The sequence below is a fragment of the Hemicordylus capensis genome, chromosome 5 (genome assembly GCF_027244095.1).
Source record: "Hemicordylus capensis ecotype Gifberg chromosome 5, rHemCap1.1.pri, whole genome shotgun sequence".
Lineage (NCBI taxonomy): Eukaryota > Metazoa > Chordata > Lepidosauria > Squamata > Cordylidae > Hemicordylus > Hemicordylus capensis.
Window position 1 is genome coordinate 76,258,999 of NC_069661.1, and position 15,210 is coordinate 76,274,208.

The 15,210-nt window shown below is 43.2% G+C and overlaps 1 long non-coding RNA gene across 1 annotated transcript in view; it reads right to left on the minus strand.

Annotated features, from left to right (window-relative positions):
• Nucleotides 1-294: 294 nt before the first annotated feature.
• LOC128327844 (uncharacterized) overlaps nt 295-15,210 on the minus strand; it is a 38,626-nt gene continuing 23,710 nt past the window's right edge. The window contains exon 4 of the long non-coding RNA XR_008308831.1: nt 295-1,926. This is a non-coding gene — a long non-coding RNA (uncharacterized LOC128327844). The remainder of the gene's footprint in view (nt 1,927-15,210) is intronic.

A 15,210-nucleotide genomic window follows, 5' to 3' on the forward strand; every position in this document is an offset into this window, starting at 1 on the left:
GGACTGCAATCCTCAGCTTTAATTGGAAAGAAGTTCCACTAAAATCAATGGGAATCATCCAGACTAATCAGTCATGACTAAACACCACTGAAATCAATGAGACAAGTTGGACCTGACTAGTAATTTCAACTGGACTTAGTCATGACTAACTTAGACAGGATGTTGCCCAATGAAATTTCATCATCATCATCATCATCATCATCATCATCATCATCATCCTTTATTACAGTCATAGACCAGCATAAAAATACATGTTAGAGAATACGAGTAAATAAAAGTGGAAATGGAAGGTAGTTACATATGTGATGATGTATATTAACATTAAAAGAACTAATAGTACTTATAATGTATGAGAGTGTTAAAAATGCAAATGCTAAAAGAGCTAAAAGTACTAAAATACTAAAAATGTAAATGCATATAATAATAATAATACAATTACTATGTTTAAAAGTCATAAAAATGCATAAAAGACATTAAAAGGGGAAATAAAATAGTAGAGTTAAAAAACCCTTAAAATAATAGAGTTTTAAAAACCAAATGAAACTTGCTTCCAACCAAAATTTCTTTAAATAAAAAACACCCCTCTGGCATAAAATTAAAAAAACCCCAAACTACTTAGGAGCTCTAGCTAAAGACGGATGTTGTGAAACCTGAAGAACTCGATGCCCTCTGCTATGTCTTTATGAGGGGTTTTGTATCACCTCATCTTCAAGTTAGGAACTGTGAATGAATCCTTAAATTAAATGTCCCCATCCAACTATTCTTGCATCCTCTCTCAGATATACCACAGTCTCACCATTCAGCTAAAACCAGCTCTCAGCTTTTTCTCCTTTCAGGGCAATGTGTGTTACTACTGGCTATCTGATGGAGTTATGTAGCCATGGCTGCCTGTTGGATCTGGCTGGGGTATTGCACAAGCAACACTCATGTATGTGTCTGATTCTGAACACTCAACATGGGAGAAAAAGGGAAGTGGGATGGATTTGTGTCAGATTATGCCACAGTTTAGATCAGTTTAGTTTATAGTCTTTAAGTGCAAGAAAAAAAGGAAGTGAGAGGATCTTTGGTCCATCTGATAAGATGTTGAATGGCATCCCATGCGGCTGCATCTTGATCACTGCTGATTCCCCATCCTCCAAGTAGGCGCATGTGCTCCCAGATGTTACTTCACTTGTCAAATCGGAGTGCATTTCTGTCATATCAGATCTGGCTAGCATTTCTGCTCATTAATATAAATTCATTATGCATTTACACTGAAAATAGTAGCAACAATAACCTCTTAAGACCATATTTTTGTTAAACAAATGTCTCTTTAATATGCTGTACAACCCTGATTTTTGACATATTTTTGATAAACAAACGTCCCCTTCATATGCTATGCAACCCTGACTTTTGACATTCCTGATCCCTCTGCTCTGTGTCAGCCATTATTGCCACACTTAATTCATCTTGCAATTTTAGAAAATGTCCTCTATGCACGCCATGAATAGATTACTTTCTAATCTTTCCTGTCTCTGTAGATCTTTTGTAGCTGTGCATAGACAACATTTCATAACAATACAACTTACTGGTGGAGGAAATTATTTAGAGGAGGAAACAAATGGAAGTCTCTTTTATGGAGAAGCTTTACATCCAATTCTTATTATATAATCTCAAGACTCAGCTATTTTAAAGGATTCATTTGTGTTATTCACAATTGTCTTCCAAATATATGTGAAGACTTTACAGTTATTACCTTGGATTGACCAAAAGGGTATTCATTGTCTGTAGGTATTATATGTATTTGACATTCAGGAACTTGTAGATTCATGTCATGATTTTAATCCATATGTGGCTTGTCATCAGCTCATTGCCTCGAATTAGTAGTTCAAGATGCAATCCTTTGCTCAAGTTAGGTTTGTTGTAAGTTCCCTGAGCTGATGAATCCTGGAGATAAGCAAATCAAAGAAAATAAAAGTGTCTTGAATACATCGCAAGCATTTTTGAAAATTTCACCTCTACTTTGTCATTATCTCCCCCCATTAAAATTTTATTATGTACTCCAGTGCTTATGCACATATATTGCCAATTATACAAACAAACAAACAGAATATTTAGAGTGTTTGGGATTGGTGGAGAGAGAGAGAGAGAGAGAGAGAGAGAGGTGTGAAGGAGAGGACAACTCATGAATAGGTTTCCAGCTTATCCGTATATATTTTAATGGCAAATTTAGATACGATTTGCCAAAAACTGGCCCCATCCACCCCCAGCACAGTACCTCCAGTGACTGTTGCTGGTGTCAATCTTATTTTTCTTTTTAGATTGTGAGCCCTTTGGGGACAGGGATCCATCTTACTTATTTGTTATTTCTCTGTGTAAACTGCCCTGAGCCATTTTTGGAAGGGTGGTATAGAAATCGAATGAATGAATAAATGAATGGGGAAAAAACTTTGGTCACAACCCTCTTTAGATTCTTCATGGCCTTTCCATCCTCTTATGTATCCAGCACAGACTTCTTACCCTTACGTTCCAAGTGAACCGCTGCCATGGTCCTACCGCTCCTATCTTTCTGTCCTTGTTTCTCATTATATCCCTGCCACTGACTTCCATTCTTTCAACTCTACTGCTTTCAGCCAAGATTGAAGGTCCACACATTTCAATGACTGCACACATTCTCCCTTGCTGCCTGCTACATGTGGAATAGCTTTCCTGAACATATCCCGGGTACCACCTCTCTTCCTACCTTCAAATCCCTCCTCAATCCCACTTTGTCCATGTGGTCTTTGGTTTATCCTCTTAATCCTCAATGAGAACAGTAACCAAGCTTTAAGTACATGAAGTGACATTTGCCCACATTCTGTCTTCCCTGCCATTCTCTTTCCTTCCCCCTGTTGTTTCCTCACTGCTTATTTCATGTTGTAAGCTTCTCAGGAGCAGAGATTTGTCTGTTGCCTATGTAATGTGCAAGGTATCATATACACTGCTGGCATGGTATAAATAATAATTAAGAAAATAAGGTGTGCTTAAGACTCCCTGAAGGCAAGCAAAGTCTGACTACTTAAAAAACCACTAATTTCAAAGGGACTTGAGCATGACTGCTTTTTTCTCTGGATTGGGACCTTTTAGTTGCAGGGTTTTTTGCCCCCAAAGCTGATATTGCATCCACCTGTTGTGCCATTCCAGCTTGGTGGCATTATACAGGTATTTTGCTGATGGGTTTTGATATATAAAGTGGTAGCAACATCATGGCAACCTACTCCTTTCTCTTTTTAAGCAGAGAGGACAAATGTGGGTTATGAAAGTAAAGAATTGTTCACAGAACACATTTGATCCATGCCCACACTTACTGGCAACCAAAAAAAGACACACACCTGCTCTTTTCACAAAACAAGAGGTTTTGTTCTTCACTCATCAAAACAGCAGAAGTAGCTAGCCCCTAGCAGGTGCCACATCATTTCCTTAAGCGTTTGATGGGTCATTGACTGTTATGCATTCTAAGAGATGCCACATTATTTATGCAAGACTGCATATGACTGTGTAGCCAATAGGCATGTCTCATCACTCTTTTTTATTGCACAAAAGGAAGATAATATTGAAAGCCTATCACATTCCTCCTGGCCTTCTTTCCTTTGTCCATTTTTTTGCTAGCTCATTTTGCAATGCAGTCCTATACACAGTTTCTCAGAAGCAGGAACTACTGTGCTCCATGGTGCATATTCGCAGGAATGCAACCTTTGTATATTGCAGCACTGACACATGTAGATCTCTTGTCATAAGGGCCAAACTACACATTGCATTAAATACCTAGTTTTGTCCAGTGTGTGGTTTTATTTTCAATTTAAAGAAGCAGCGGCAGGGGAACTAGATAAGGATTGTGGCCCCAACCCACAAAAGGGGCTACTTAATCCTTTCCCCTTGTGCTGTGGTCCTGACAAAAATTGGCCCTTTTGAAATTGTTAGTAGCTCCGGGAAGGAAGCTCCCCTTGGCACTGAGTGTGGCTATCTTCCCTTCAATCGTTCACACAATTAGTTGCTATGGGTGGAGAAACATCCCACACGTCCAATTTACATTTATTTTATTTACATTTATATTCCGCTCTTCTTCCGAGGAGCTCAGAGCTGTGTACATGGTTATGTTTATCCTCACAACAACCCTGTGAGGCAGGTTAGGCTGAGAGATACGTGACTGTCTAGAGCAGTGTTTCTCAACCTTTTTGGAGTCAAGGACTGCTAAATTCTTCGTGCAGAGTTTCAAGGACCGCTACATTCTTCATGCGCAGTTTCCCGGACCAGCAGTTAGTAAAGGGATTTCAAGTCTATCTATCTATCTATCTATCTATCTATCTATCTATCTATCTATCTATCTATCTGTCTAACAAACAGACTTCTATACTGCCCAAAACTTGCATCTCTGGGCAGTTTACAATTAAAATAATATAAGCATTAAAATCATTAAATTTGGAATCTTTTGCAAACATGAAATATTAGGGGTTCTCCTTGGGTCCCTCAGTTAACCTTGGGTCCCTCAGTTAAACTCCCATAACCCCCAACCACAATGGCATTTGGCCATTATGGCAGGGGATTATGGGAGTTGAAGTCCACCAACATCTGGGTACCCAAGGTTGAGAACCCCTGAATCTAAAAGCTTGGGTGAAGAAATTTGTCTCCAGTATGTCTTCAGTATGTGTGGGGTGGGGGTGGGGGTGCTTGTGATTACTCAGTGGAGAGGGGATGTTGGGCCATTAGAAAAATTCAAAAGCTACATGGGGCCAATGAAAACAACACACAAGCAAGCTTTGAATTCCCCCAAACGCTTCATCAGGCTGGATGTCAAGCAAAGCAAGAAGGAGATGAGGAGAGGAGAGCTGGGCAAGTTCAGTAGAGCTGGAAATCTACAGTTTAACCCTCTCATGATGGAGGTGGAGTTTTAGCAGGAGTTGTGTAGTTACAGGGCCGGATCCAGATGACGTTAGTCAGGACCACCCACTGAAATTAATTTAGTCATCTCTCATTTGTGTCAATGCTGCTTGGTCATGATCACCTGGCTTGATCTGGACCCTGCTCTTAGATGTGCACTTTGTGAGGTGGACCTAATGAAACTCGCGCAGCTCCTCCAAAACTCCTTAAAAACGGTTACATGGCAGGTGCTGGGAATGGGGGTTTTTTTAACGGTGAAAGAAAATGTGAAGAAGAGCGGTGGGGACCTGGCATTAAAGGGAAGGGGGTGATTCTGAGATGGCGGAGGGCGTGGGGTGTTGTAGTGGTGGATGCCTCATCTTCCTCGCTGGGGAGACGAGGCACTGTTCAGGGTGGGTGAGGCAATGGTGCACCTGACTGCACTTGGAAGGTCGCTTGGGTCCAAGAGCTGACACCACTGTCCTTGCGCACCAGAGTGTAGCAGGTATTCCCCCATCCTCTCACAACGCGTGCTTCTGTGCCCCCCTCCCAACCTCCTGCATGCGCCAATCACACCAGCCTGCCTTAGGGGCCACGCAGCTCACGTGGCCCCACATGCTGCCCGCGCATACCTGTGAGCCGAGCCGAGGCAGCCCTCCTCCCTCCCTCCTCTGCTTAGCCCTCACCGCGGCATGATCCCGGCCAGAGGTTGTCCCCCGCACCTGGCGAGGTCATAAAGGGGACCACCGTCTTCCACTGGTGGTGCAGACCAGGAGGTTATAGGGGACCAAGGGACCACAACACCCCACCAATGCAAGAGGGAAACGGCGTTTCCTCTCAAGGTGCTTTGGCCGCAACAGGCAGCTGGTTTTAAATCGGTTTGGATTGGACACAAACCGCGCTGGGCATCAAATCCCCAGGATCACTTCATTCCAGTGCCATTCATCCAATGACCCTTTTACATGAACGCACAAAATGGTATCTTGCCTCTTCTCCGTACCATGCTGCCTCCCTCCTCCACTTAGCCCTCCTTGGTACGTGTGCTTGCTCCCCATCCCCCAAGGAAGGTCCACCTGCACTCCTTTTCTGCAAAGCCCGAGCCAAGGCGGCCCTCCTCCCTCCCTCCCTCCGCCACTTAGCCCTCACTGCGGCATGATCCCGGCCAGAGGTTCCACCCCCTGGCGAGGTCACAAAGGGGACCGCCGTCTTCCACCAGCAGTGCAGACCAGGGGGTTACAGGGGACTGAGGGACCACAACAGCCCACCGATGCAAGAGGGAAACAGCGTTCCCTCTCAAGGCGCCTCGGCCGCAACAGGCAGCTGGGTTTCAATCAATCAACCTTTGGCTGCAAACAATGAGCATGCAAGAACCAGCAGCCCTTCAAGTGGCGCCCACTGCCATACCTTTTCCTTGATGCCCCCGCACCACATACAGTCTGAAGCTGTAAAGAGAGGGAATAAGAGAGCTGTAGGAAGATCTCAACAGCACGTGGAGGCAAGGCGGAAGCAGGGTCCCGCGCTTCTGCGATACTCCTCCTCTTCCTCTTCCATGCCATGTGCATAATTTAGGAAGTGAGTGCCTTGATTGCAGTTGTTGGGTGTGTGTGTGTGTGTGTGTGTGTGTGTGTGTGTGTGTGTGACTCCCAGTCAGGGACCGGCACTCAACCCTTCGGGGACCGGCAGCGGTCCAGGGATTGGTGGTTGAGAAACTGTGGTCTAGAGTCACCCACTGAGTAACATGGTTGAATGGGGATTCGAACTCAGGTCTTCCTGGTCCTGGTCCAACACTCTAACCACAACACTATGCTGGCTTTCAATAGCCAGGAGCTGTGTGGAGGTTTTTACTCCAATGCCTTTCACTTCTATTCTGCACTTCTATTCAGAAGTGCAGTGACAGGCTACACCCATGGATCCCGTTCCTCCCCTTTTCCCAGTGTTGCAGTGGGGAGCATGAAGCCATCTTCTTTAGCCATCATTTGTTCCTTGGGAGTAAGAGGAATTTGCCAGACCCTTGCCTATCCCTGGATCAGGGCCATAATAAATTGCCCAAGGCCACCCTTGAGTCAGTGAGTCAGTGAGTCAGTGGGATTAGAATCCAAGTTAAGACCTTTATTCACTTTTTCTTTACAGCAGAGATCAAGTTTGTTCCATATAGAGCCCTGGACAGGAGTAAATGGCAATCCATCAGATAGTGGGCTTACATTTCAAAGGCTTGAATTCATATCCCAATCTGCTCATCTTGAAAGTTTTTGGCAAGTCACTACTTACAAATTCTCCATCTGTTAAATGAGAGGAAAAACAATGCACTACTTCAAAGAGTTGCTGTGGCAATGAAGGAGATGAGGGCTGTAATGCATGTTGCCTGCAGCTGGCACCTTGATCCCAAATATGTGTGTCCTGTCTGCAAAGCTAGAGTAACATCTTTGCCATGTCAAAGAATACCATAATAGTGGTTTGTGAAATTGCACTGCACAACATTTGCTATGTATCACCACCACATACCATCCTGAGAAGGGATTTGCTTGGTAGCAAGTCAAACTGTCTCCCTAAAAATGCTAGATGAGGCTTCACATTTTTAAATTCAATCTTCCTACTGCACTTAAAAAAAAAAAAAAAAATCCTAGCTGATCAGATATCTTATATTTTAAATAACGAAGCCAGCAAATTTCCCTGATCAAACACACTTTACAGAACCAGAAACTCAAATAGTCCTCTCCTCCAAACTGCATTAGAAAGCAAAATACAAATCTGGCAAGGAAAAAGAAATTATATTATGAACAAGAACTGCTATATAAGTTTGAAAACACTAAATGCATTGGAGAGCAAAAATGCTCCTCTGGAGAGGTTTCTTTTCATAAAACATGAAAATAAAACAGTCTGAATTTATTCAGCCCTATATTCCAATTTCCTGGGGTACCAATTACCTGGACTCCTTGGTGTAGTGTATGATTAAGGAAAGAATGAAGAATGGTGCTAAAAATTTAAAAGCAAGGTGGAGTGGGACAATTAGCAATTTATTCAGAACTCATCATTGAACAAATTAGGACTCATTAAATTTTGCTACTGTCTTTAATGAAGGTAGCAGCTGCTGTGCCACTTCTTGTAGAATCGATAATAACTTAACACTACACAAAGGAATTTGTTTATTTCTCTTCTCCCAGACCAAGCAGTAGACAGAAAATTCAGCAGGTGCTATTTTTGTAAAAATGGAAAGCATTATGAACTGGTTCAATTATTCCCCAGATTTCATTTCCTTTTCCTCTTCTGTATCTCCAGGTCCTCATTAGTGAAAGGGGGAAAGAGATCATTTACCAGTGAGTTATCAGGAAAACAGTTTCCTTGGATAATGAAAGTTATGTGAAGCCAGGGAAAAGTCAATGAAACATTATTGGGATCACACACAACCTATCAATATCTTCACCTCAAATGACATTTTTACTGAATGTTGTGCAGACAGAATTTAGAGTTACCCCCTTCCCCTTAAGGGAGGTAGGGAGATATTATAAGAATTAGAAGCTGATCCCTTACTGGCAAACAAATGTAGCTGAACTATTTGCAATAGGTATTCTGATGTATTCATTTATTGGTTCTTATTTTAATTCACAAAACACTGATAAGAACATAAGAACAGCCCTGCTGGATGAGGCCCAAGGCCCATCTAGTCCAGCATCCTGTTTCTCACAGTGGCCCACCAGATGCTGCTGGTATGCCCTCTCTCCTACTGTTACTCCCCTGCAACTGGTACTCAGAGGCATCCTGCCTTTGAGGCTGGAGGTGGCCCACAGCCCTCCGACTAGTAGCCGTTGATAGACCTCTCCTCCATGAAGTTATCCAAACCCTTCTTAAAGCCATCCAGGTTGCTGGCTATCACCACATCGTGTGGCAGAAAATTTTGCAAGTGGATTATGGATGTCATCCACACAGCTGAAAACTGGTTAGGACAAGTGTTGAGAGCTGTGTGTGCTCCCAATTTTTAGTTGTATGGGAGCAAATAACTAGCTTGGATGAGGGATGAGTGATTGTGTGGAATCAAGGTAGAAGGAAAAGCTGGGTAGGATAGGACAGCTTTTTCCTTCTACCTTGGTCAAATGCTGGGTATAAAAGCTGGGTAGGACAGCACTGGCCTACCCAGCTTCCCTCCTACCATGATTCAACACAATCATTTCTCCCTCTTCCTACCTAGTTGTTTGCTCCCACACAATCAGAAATTGGGAGCACACCCTGCTCCAAAACCTGGATAGGATACTTGTCCTATTCTGTTTTCAGTTGTGTGATTGACCTCATTGCATTAGAGGGAATTGCAAAATTGCTGTGTAACTTCCTCAGGTTAAAGGACGAAAATATCCAGATATGAGTAATTTTTTAAAATACTAATTCATGTCTGTTTCTCCAGAATTTGGACTGTCTGGGCAATTGGTTATGTGGCAACAGCAGAAGAAATAGGACTGGGGGTCACTGGGATTTTGGGCAAGTTATTACCATATGCAGGTCTGGGTGGGTGAAACTGAAATTTCAACCACTGGACTGTGCATTGCACTTCTGCTGCCTGAGAGTGACCCAAGTAAACTGCTGATATTTTTAACTTGTAAAAATAAAAAATGGGGGGGGGGGGAGAAATGGACAGAATGAAAAATGCTTAAAATGATTTGGTGTCACATATACATACAACCAATATGCATATGGCTCAAATTCCTGAAGTTATCTATCTGATTTTAGCTAGATTTAAATGCCTGGTCAAATGTATTTCCACATCAAGCTCTATGAAGAGAAACACAAGAAATCATTATATACTTGTTTTACTTGTGCTCGCTTGTGGCTTTCTAGCATATGTACACAGCATGTACACTGCAAAAGATTTCACATGTAATAACGCATATGCATTTTACAGGTTTATTTCCCTTTGCAAAGGTGATTTCTGTGTAGTGATTCATTAAATGTCCCTTTATCCATTCTGTTGGTGGATGTGTAATTCAAGAAAGTCCGAATCACTGCCTTGTACAGCTTCGTTTCCTTCATCTTTAGGAATTCCATAGTCAAACATTGAAAAATATATTCTCTCAATATTTAGTTTAACCCCAAATGCTTGATGCCTCTGAATGCTCTTGGAATAAAAATTTAGAATAAGTGCAACTTTTGATTTTAAAATTGATCATTTTTAGATGCCGGAGGTGAAATCTTAACTTCACAGAAATCAATGGCTCCCTTTAACTTCAGTAAAGTCTAGGCTTTCACCCTAGAGCTCATTCTGAGAGAGGCGAAACACTGCCTTAGAATTCATTTTCTTAGAATTCATTTTGAACGTCCATAATATGAATACAAATGGTGGCTTCTTCAACAGCAATGTGTAACAAATGGTTAGCAGAAACAATGTTCCCTCCCTCCCTCCTTCCTACAGCTGGAAAAGTCATTCACAAGGGTCAAAGAACCTTAAGTATTAGTGTGGTGTGGGTAGGGGTATGTGAGTCAGCTCGAATCGAGCAAGGCTGGAGTTTGGGAAGGGCTCAGCTCAAAGGGTTTGGTTCAAACCGGATGGGCCCCATTCGGGCCAAATTCAAACCAAACTGGGTCCGGTTCTACTTGAGCCGGCTCAGAACTCTACTGGTAAAGGGGAAACCAGTAAGGATTCCCTTTACCAGTAAAGGGGGGTGGCGGGGGGCTTCTATCAAAGTAGATCAGTTGGGAGGGGAGTAAAAAGGTACCTGCAGTGGCTGTGGCAATGGTTGTGGGGAGGAGCAGCAGGAGCAGGAGGGCTGCTCCCATCCCCACTGGCCTCCCCTTGCATAGCCCGGGCCTGTTCGGTTTGGGCCAATGCACAGGTGTGGAGGTAACTAAAATGGCCTCCATGCATGTGCAGAGGCGATTTGCATGACCATGCAATTTGTGTGGTCAGACAAATGGCCTTTATGTATGCCGCCACCACCCCGCCTCCCCCACACCCATGGCTGCTGCCACAGCCGGTGGTGGCTGTACTTGTAAGGTAACTTTTCACTACCCTCCTGCCTGTTCTACTTTTATGGAAGTCCCATTGCCCCCACCCTTTACCAGATTCCCCCTTACTCAGAGGTCTCTGAGCCTTCGAACTGGCTCAGTTCAAACTCCAACTTGGTCTGGTTCAAGTATGCATGGAACTGAACCGGCTGGCTCGAGTCTGATTTGGATTCAAGTCAAATAAGCTTTTCTAGTTTTGTGCACATTCCTAGGTGTGGGGTGCTGTACCCATGGCTGCAGGTGGGGTGGGGAGAGAGACCCAGAAACTGTACAGAGAGGCCTTCTGCTGGTAGACTGGAAGGTGTGTCTTTGGGCTTCACCTCCATTCCCCCAACAGCCCTGGTGTAGTATCAAATGCAGTTTCCAAGGATCCTGCATATCTTGGAAATGGCTTTTCTGAGGGCTGCAGGGAGGAGGGTAAGAAGAAGAAAATGGCTTCCACTAATTTTGTTCCATGCATGCCACTGTGGATGCTATCCATAGAGTATGCCTTTCTGACAACAAATTGGTGTAGATTTGTTTAGAAACCTGGACTTTGTACAAACCTCACCGAAGTAAACTGGGCCACACTTGGTAGATGACATCAGTTTCAACCAAAATAGCTCAAATGAAATCAATCAAGTTGTTTTTTTAAAAAATAATGGAAATATTATGGTCCTTATGCATATGCTTTTTGAATTTCTAGTTTTGATCTTACTGGGTGAGATGTATATTTTTCAGAAACTAGTAACTAGGGATGTGTATGAACCAAGGTTCATGCACAGGTTTGGCATCAAACCAGTTCAGGAGAGGGCCAAACTGTTTTGGTGCTTCCGCGGATGGGAGAGCAGCAAGTGGGACCATTAGAAGGGAGTGCAGCAGGTCCTTACCTGCGCAGCATGGTGTTGCTGACCATGCAAATGGCATCCATGCATGCACGGAGACCATGTATATGCTGGCACCATACATGGGTTGTTGGCGGGGGGAGCACCAGCACAGCAGGAAGCTGCATGGAGCAGTGGAGAGCAGGTAAGGACCTGCTGTACTCCCTTTTAAAGGTCCTGCTTGCCACCACCCCCACCTCCAGTGATGCCGAACCAGTTAGGCCCTCATCCAAATTGGTTCAGTGCCGAACCTGTGCATGAACCTCAGTTCGTGCAAATCACTACCAGTAACCAATAGTGTCCATTCTTCTTAAATTATTTATTTGAAACCATTTTAGTAACAGTTCTGGTGAGATATTTATTATATGCATATCCTGTCTTTTTTTCAACATACCTCACTTTCCCAAGTTAGTTTATTTAGCACATTTTGATACCACCCCATACATAAGTCTATTGAGAGTTCACACACACACACACACACACACACACACACACACACACACACACACACACACACACCCCTAAAGATTATAATAATTAAAAAATCCTCCATCCAAGCAGTGACCACATCCAGAACAGCTTTGCTTTAGCAACATGTGTCTTCTCATAATGTGTCTTTGGACCATACCTTAGGCAGCCAGGCAATGCTACATTATTTCTACCAGCATGTGGTTAGTTCTTCATCCCTGCTTTTGGGACATAATTTTGTACATGGTTCCATGAATGTCAGCTGATGTGATTTGAAGGTCACTATGACAAACTATTACAATAACAGTCCTGACAAGACAATACGATATATAACTTAACATACACAAATGTTTCCTTCAATGGAATTTAATAATTTTATAGATTGTATGTTCTGGTTACCATGTACAATGGGGCTGTTAAAAAATCAAGTATGCTTAGTTATAATTGTACTTTTATGTTGCATTGTGATTTCAAAATAGTAAATGTTTTTAATTATCAGTATCCCTCTGTTTTTCACATCTGAACCTAGCACTGTCACTATGTCAAAGTATTGCTGATGTTGCATAAAGGTAATTGGGAGTTTTGCAGTTATGTCTTTCTACTCAAATTAAAAATGCTATACAGTTTAGCAACATATTCTGCAGAACATAAGTACCAATCCTTCCCCCTTGCTATTAATTAATTCTCCTGGACAACAATAGTTGTGTACAATACTATTGATTTAGCAGGGGCTAAGAATTCTTTCATGTCAACACATGGGGAAAGCTGAAAGCAACGGTGACAGACGTAACACTTCTTCCTTTTCCAGTGAAGAGGCACAGCATGCATATTGTCAATATGTGCTTTAACAACTTGTGTCTCAAGTTCATGAAAACATCCCCACAGATGCCTTATATATTGAACACTTGTGAACAAACAGAAGACATCTTAGCACATTCATTCAGCATGAATGTGCTCTTGTGTCATTTGGCAAACTTTCAGGTACTGCTACATTTGTACCTCACAATTTCCCCCCATTTTAACACTATGTATTTATTTATTTTTAAAATGCCTAGCTGAGATACTTTGTCACTATAGAATATATACATGTATGTTTGTGTAAATGATTAAAATAGCTAATGAGATTTTCAATGAAACACCATGAAATCCACTCTAATTTGCTATCATAGAATCCACACTCAGAATACCTCTGAAACAACAGAACCCTGTACCCCATGGGTTAGAAACCCATGGGGGTGGTTGGCACCCTATGTGCACTACACTACCACTTGCTCTGGGCCACCCAAGCACCCCCCAAGTACAGTTATGGGGCTGCTGAAAGCTCCATGTATACCCTATGAGGAAAAACCTTAAAGATGCATAAACTTTAACAATTCCCCAAAAATCAGCCCTCTGCCCAAATCCTTTGAAAAAATTCAGGTAGCTTCCTTGACCCTACCTGGCACTACCACTAACCCCACACTGCTCTAGGCCACCGCTTTGCCCCCCGCATGAAGCTATACATTTGCTGACACCTCAATGCTTCTCTATGGGGAAAAACCTTAAAGACGCGTAAACTTCAACAATTCCCCCAAAATGAGCCCTCTGCCCAATCACTCTGAAATTGGGGTGGTAGCCTCCACCCATTAGGCACTACCACCCCACCCCACTCTTTTTGCCCAGATCCCACGCTATGCCCCCGAACTGCCCCAAAGACACTAAAACTTCAAAAATTCCCCAAAAATCAGCCCTTTGCCCAATTCCCCTGAAATTTGGGTGGTAGCCTCCACCCATTAGGAGCTACCACCCCACCCTGCTATTTTGCCCCTGGGACCCGAAATTCAAGCTGATGTCACATCAGACCTTTTTGCATTCAAATCAATGGAGGCAAAAAGGCGGGAAATTCAAAGAGACGTCATCCCGAATCACCCAAATTTTTTGGGCACAAATCAGGGGTGATTCGGATCGGCCCCTAAAAATATCGGGGGACATCGGGGGTGATTCGGTTCGGACCCGAATCACCTGAAATTGCTCGTTTCGGGCACACATCGATCTGTGCCCGAAATTTTTTGCACATCCCTAGCTATTACACTGAACAGCTAAAAGCAGAAGGTTGTTTATGCCAATCCTGGCCAATCCAGAGGCTTCATACTGTCAGCCAATCACAGGAGCCAGTATTTGCTATCTCTCCCCCTCCCCCACCCTGTGTCTGAAGAGGGCTCTGAGGCTGGAGTACACAGTCTACAGTAGACCCTGTGCCACAGTACTGTAATTGGTCTAAGGAATCAATGGTTTGACTCAGAATTAAACATACCTACATGGTTACACATAGAGAAATGATAATGTGAAATGGAGATGGGGGGGGGGGGGAAGGCAGCTGCAGGCTGAAGCCATTTCAGTTTCATCCTAATAGCTAAAAAATGTGTCCACAATGATGGATATGGTGATGCCTGTCTCTTGGTGCTCTCCTCCACTGTCCTGTCCTTTCCCACTTGTGGGCCGCATTCAATTTCATGTGTAATGTGAAACTGGAGTTGAAGGGGCCAGAGTTTGCCAAACTTGTACGTCCGAATGCAGGACACTCCTTGAACATTCTGGTTTCATGGGGGAGCGACCTAAGGTTCTGCTCTCCAAACTTCAGTTTGAATCCCCGGGTTGTAGTGAGTTTCGCCACCACAACCTGACTTTAAAAGTGCACTCAGCCAGCGTAGTGTAGTGGTTAGAGTGCTGGACTAGGACCAGGGAGACCTGAGTTCAAATCCCCATTCAGCCATGATACTCTGGGTGACTCATGGTGACTCTGGGCCAATCACTTCTCTCTCAGCCTAGCCTACTTCACAGGGTTGTTGTGAAAGAGAAACTTAAGTATGTAGTACACCACTCTGGGCTCCTTGGAGGAAGAGCGGGATATAAATGTAATAATAATAATAATAATAATAATAATAATAATAATAATAATAAACAAAAAACAAATGCAGCCTGTGTTACATGTGAGAGGAGAGCTGGTCTTGTGGTAGCAAGCATGACTTGTCCCCTT